Genomic DNA, 6,462 nt, shown 5'->3' with positions numbered 1-6,462 from the left:
CTGTGTGTTAAGTCAGTGCTTAAGGTGATATACTTACACATAAAGACAAGTTTTTGTTTCCACAGTTTGTGTTGTGGCATGAAATCTGTTTGCAGCGACTCCACACGAGTGTAACTGAGAGTCAGAAAGATCTAGACAGTAACAGACACTGTCTTGGAGCGAGCTGTGGAACACAGAGTCCAATATGCTGAGCTTTACTATCAGAGCCACATATGATGTCCGGCTTTCTCCAACCAACCTATCTCTGGTTTGGAGAGGATCCAGCCTGTCTCCAGTGTCTGAAACACATCCTACTGGGCTGCAAGACCAGCCTTTTGCAAGGTAGATAAACCTGGCGCCACAACCAAGTGCTGAAGTGCCTGGCTGCTACACTGGAGAGTAAGAGGGTAAACGGAAGTCCAGACTACCTTCCGGCAACCAACATCTTTCGCCCGGGAACGGGAGAAATAGTCGACCAATCGATCGCCTCCAGACTCTCTGCCCACTGAACGCAGCCCGGGACTGGGAAATGCGGGTAGACTTAAAGCAGCACTATGCAGTTTTTTTTAGCTTAACTGAACAGCTTCAGAGTTATTGGAATGGTTATATGACTCTTTTCGGGTTGAATGGTGGTCTTCTCGCCCCCCTCTGGTGCCTGTGAGTGGAAAAACCGCACTTGCAAGTTTGGGCCGCCGGTCCACCGGACTCAGCGTCAGGAAGTAACGCGTGATTTCAGCTCTTGCGATGTAATGAATTGCTTTACGGCACTGCACACATTACACGCATAAACGCCCCCATCCAGATCCGGCTAGCTATTAGAACAACTATCGTCATGGCTAAACCGGCATATAAGAAGCAGAAAGATAGGAAAGCATTGTCGGAGGAACAGAGAAAGAGGAAACGGCAGACTGACCGAGCGAGGTGTCAGAACGAGAAAATATCGGACCTGCGTTTTCAGAATGGAGAAACAAATGAAGAAAGCGCTGTCGGAAGAGTCTAGAAAAAGGTAACAAGAATCTGACAGCGCGAGGAACCGGACAAGAGTCCCACTCAGTCAGGCTTTCACTGTAAAAGTTGATTCCTGCGATTATCAATATCAATATCTCACATAAATCAGGAAATAAACAAGCCTACACGTTGTAAATAGTGTAAAAGAGTGGAATTTTATAGAATTGCAAATTGTTAAATTATGATAAATTGCAATAATCATGTCTAACAACATAATAACGGACATTGTTATGAAATAATGCGACGTACATGATGTAACTTTAGTTCCATAAAGTTAATCTGTAATCTTGCATTTAGGCTCAGGTTAGCCTAACGCGATAGGCTACTTTATTATTTTAAAGTGCAGAGGCCGTGAGTGCAGATCATAGACTGTCACGCTCTGCGTGAGTTGTATTTACGATTACGACAGTAACTTTAAATAGAATTACTCTACAGCGACTCTAGGGGTCGCTGTTTGACAAAAACGGAAATCCTGCATAGTGCCTCTTTAAGTCTACCAGGGGCCTGTTTCAGAAAGGAGGTTAAGTTAAAACTCTGAGTCTTTATAGTAGAACTGATAGTCCAATGGGAGGAAGTCATCGATGAGGCATTTGAAAGGAAAAGGTTGCGATACACAGATTTGCAGTAGGGGTTCAATCTTCAGCTGGCTGGCAGGAGCTGCCACTGGCATGTCACATGACCTGTCAGTGGCTGGCTGGCAGCTGCCAGTCTGATTCTAGCATGTCACGTGACCTGTCAGTGGCTGGCTAGTTGTCTGGCAGTCTGCCTTTGGTAAGTTTCAGAAACCATTGATTTTTGACAGTTTTTGTGTTTTGTGTTCCTCACTTTCTAGCTCATTTATAATGCCTCTGTTGATATGATTATGTTCTTTAGTATGGTCACGTGACATGCTAGAATCAGACTGGCAGCTGCCAGCCAGCCAGTGCCGGCGGTATGGGGGGGCATTAGGGGGCAATGCCCCCCCAAATGTCTTTTATGCCCCCCCTAATTGAATTATGATATAATTTACAAAATAATATCAGTTTAATTTAATTCACATTTCAGTGAGAAATAATAAAAATATATATCTACAAACTGCTCATTAGCTGAAATTATAATAAAGCCGACCTAAAACCACAGTGTGGCGCTGTGAGAAAACCCACCTGCCGCCCCCCCAATCACTTGCACGTTAATACATGAATGAAATGACTTTCAGTTGGCGCGAGATTCCTGACTGCATTCAAAACAAAGCAAACAGATGAAAACTGATAAACTTTTTTGATAAAGGTAACTACATTATGCTTTTTTAATAGTAGGCTACTGTAAACGCTTATGTTAGAGCAAAGCAGAATAAAGATGTGTAGCTTTTTTTCTCTCTTCCGCCAGTGAGATAGCAGTTAAACTACTATCCTGTCAGTGAGAGACTGTGTGCATGTTCGTTAGCTTTGTTTATAATAAAGCTGTGGTCAGAGTCGGTCTTGCAATTTTTTTGTATAGGCCTATTTAACCCTTATTTAATCAAATTTCTTAAGAGTTGCACGTCTTGCAACAATGTGTAATGGTTTATGTGTTTATTGTATGGGTTGTATCACTTCATGGTAATAGCTAACAGAAAAGGCAGTAGCAATAATAAATATAGGATATCTGATATCCAATAAAAAGTCCCCATACCTAGTGCCCACCCATTGAAAATAAATGCCCCCCTGCTGAGCGCAGTCTGAAGCCGGCTCTGCAGCCAGCCACTGATAGGTCACATGACATGCCAGTGGCGGCTCCTGCCGACCGGGCTGGAAGGAAAACACCCTGTCGCCCGTTTGTAGTTTGTTCCTCCTCAGATCACTGTTGGTATTCTCAGCACTGCTGACCCGGAGCAACACACAAGCCTTGCCGTTTCAGAGATACTCTGATCCAGTCGCATTGCCACAACAATCTGGCGCTTGTCAAAGTCACTGAGATCTTTATTCATGTCTGTTTCTCCTGCATCCAACACACTGATTACGAGAACTGAGGGTTTGCTTACCATCTAATCTACCCAGACCTTAATATGTGGCCTTGTTAGGAGATGATCAATAATATTTGATTCACCTGTGACTGGTCAAAATTTTTGGGAAATTGCACTTTTTACATTTCGAGTAGTATTACACTAACTTGGGACGTTTTCAGACTTGTAGATCGTTTGCTTTGTTTCAAAACAGGAAAAAAATGTTACGGTTGATACTTTTTCAAAACTAAAGTACAATTAAATGTGGGAAACTTTTTACTTTCAATCAAGCATATTTTAAAGCTAAACACGTCAACTTTAAATCAAATCATTTTTTGACAGTGACATAGCCAACTTATATCATTTCTGGTGCTGTGAATAATTTCAGCCAGTGGAGGGCAACACAATCCTTCAGCTCCGAATATAAACTCAACCTTCCAGCCATTTTGCTCATGTATGCAGAACAATCCAATTTATGATGTGCACTTACTAGTGTACAGTACACTTGCATTCATCTTGCTCCATACCTATGCATGGTTTTATTTGGGCTGTTTACAAATTAGGCTTTATCTTCTCGTTCTTCAGTGAGAGTCTGTGCATGTTTTGACACCCAGTTCCTCAGAACGAAATTAATGCACATATGAAGAAAACACAATGACAGAAAGCTAATATTATATAGTGTATTATTTACAGGGAGAAAAAACATTGTGGTTATCCTTAAATCACATTTTTCCAACTCCGAAGTTTCACCACCACACACACCAACTGACATGGTGTTGGCCCTGATAGTCCGATGGTCATCTCAAGCACTGTATTTTTAGATGGATGATAACAGATACAAAGTGAGTTATGACTAAGGTGGGCACTGCCAGCTGGGTTTTAATTCATTTGGCATGACAGGAATGAACTGGACCTTAATGAGTGACAGAACACGTCATCTGAGTCCACAAAAAATGCTCTCAGGTTTGCATTTGATTTGAACATCCCTTAGGAAAATACTGTTGGTCTTTCAGAGTTTGGGAGACTTTTCAATTCATGCATCAACTTTGTCTTAGATGTTTCTCCTAAAACTGTTGGGGGAAGTAAAAATAGACACAAATACAGCTTAAAATCAGATCATTTTCTCTAGGAAGATGAGAAATGTTTGAGTTCATGCTGAAATCTATTAATTTTAAAGCAGATTTTGGTTTGTTGGAATATCTGAGCAAAGTTTGAGACTTTTTTAGATCACTTTTTAATATCCAGATGAGACACTTGAGAATATGGGTTGAGAACATTATTTCCTATGTTCCTATATGTTTCCCATACGCTTTAATTTTAAGAGGGTTAAACTCCAAAGTTGTAAAGCACAAAATTCTGATGCCATTTATTTGATCAATGTTGTTATTTTACCTACATTCCAAACTTTTACTATTAAAAATAGTTTTCGTTCATTGAAATAAAAATGAAATGAAAAACTTACAATTAAAAAACTTGAAATGCTGCCTTGGCAAGTAACTGAAATACTAAATACTAAACTATATCAAAATATTAAAATAGTATATAAAATAATAATCTTACAACACAATTTTGCATTGAAAATTGACTACGATGGCTGTCAGAGCTCTGAATCCAAAGTTCATATTTGTCTCTAACCTTTGACCTTTAAAGGCCTGTTAAACAGTATGCTGTGCCACAAAACCTTGGCGCACAAGATGGACAATATAAAGCCTCACTGGAGTCACTGCAAGGTGTGAATACAACTGAGAATTCACAGTCTGTTTGTTGTGGGGCTGTTTTGGTTACTGTTGATAAGTGTGTGTGTGTGTGTGTGTGTGTGTGTGTGTGTGTGTGTGTGTGTGTGTGTGTGTGTGTGTGTGTGTGTGTGTGTGTGTGTGTGTGTGTGTGTGTGTGTGTGTGTGTGTGTGTGTGAATGAGTGTGTAAATGTGGGTATGTGTGTGTGTGTGCTCTGCATGTATTTGCATCTAAACACACTCTACATCTTATATTTTCAACCTCTCTATTTAAATGTGGTCTTGCAACATGTTTCCGCCAACCACACATTTGCTTCACACAATCGAAGTTGCTTTGTGTTATGCCTTTATATACCAGCTGCACTGTGAAATATTCGTTCCAGCAAGAGCGATAAAGTGTCCAGCGTATCTCTTCCTTTGGGTTTTAGAATAGAGGTTCCTAAATACACAGAGTCCTGTTTACACATTCTATTGGCCAGTTTGGTTACTAGTGGATTGTATTTTGATTATTGGGCTGATGTCATAGATAGTAATGTGAGCCAGATTGAGAAAACATGCAGAGCAAAACCAATGTGTCGGACAAACTGTATGAAACAGAATATAGAACAGTGAATTATTATTGAAAACTTCACTAAAGAAAAACAGCAAACGCCACAACTTGTTATTCATAAAAAATAGGTTAAAATAATATGATTTTATTTGATTTAACAACATGAATCAAATCCAGTTCACTTTGAGTCATTAGCCTCAAGGGATTCACATTTTCCCATCTTGCACTGTAAAATGTTTACAGTTCAATCAAGACAATATGTATTTTTTTGTTTTGATTTTAAGATTTTGTTGGCTGTTTGATGTAGCTGAAAGTCTAATTAAATTGACTTACTTTTTTTTTGGCTGCAGCCGAATTGTTTACATATCAGTGTTATTTTAGTATTGTTTTATATACTGTAGTATTTATTAATATTTTTAGCTTTTTTTTCATTGTAATTTTATTTGATGCTTCAGTCATTTTGTTATTTGTTAATATAGTTTTTGAAATATTTCTATTTAGCTTTCATTTTTTATTAACTTAAACTTATTTCAATTAGTTTCCAAGGCAATTTTAAGTTTTTCATCTAATTTTATATTTTATTCAAATTCACCTTTTATTCAAATACTTTGGCTGTTGTTGTTTTAAGTTACTAGTGACAACACTGTTCTAAATATACAATATATTTCTGCTTATCCCTCACGAGCTTGGTGACAGTCAGAAGCTCTAATAATAATGTTCTACTCATGGAAGGACCAATAATAAACACTTTGTGTAGTTGGTTCTTTTAATAAACTTCGTATAGGCTGAATGCATCTGGCCTACAAGAAATGACTTAGCATTTAGCTTCGTCCATCAAATACAGGAAGTTCTTTGTTCACTGCATATACGCTGCATTTACTTTTGCTTTCTTGTATATTCCTTTCACTCCTGGACACTAGAGGTGAGGCTGCTCTCTTTGTTTTGTTCATATTTCTCTTGTGCATGTTTTTAAGGATAATTTAATGTGGTAATTGTTGAAATGAAAATATATGCACTCATGCGGCTTAATTGTAAAGGCCTGGGAAATGGACAACCTAAACACCCTACAAGTAAAGCACAACATTGAGAAAATGTCTCAAAAGTTTTTTATTTTTTTGCTAGCTTGCCCTAAATCGTTTTAAGTGGACGTGGTGTTGTTTATGTAATCCTCTTCTCTTTCAAATGGTGGCATAACATGTTATTAGTTCTTTATTGCTGAAACCCTCAATGT

Source organism: Siphateles boraxobius, unplaced genomic scaffold (genome assembly GCF_051911475.1).
Source record: "Siphateles boraxobius isolate OS27281-9 unplaced genomic scaffold, OSU_SipBor_1 33, whole genome shotgun sequence".
NCBI classification, from domain to species: Eukaryota; Metazoa; Chordata; class Actinopteri; order Cypriniformes; family Leuciscidae; genus Siphateles; species Siphateles boraxobius.
The sequence above is the reverse complement of the archived record's forward strand: the minus strand, read 5'-3'. Positions refer to the sequence as shown.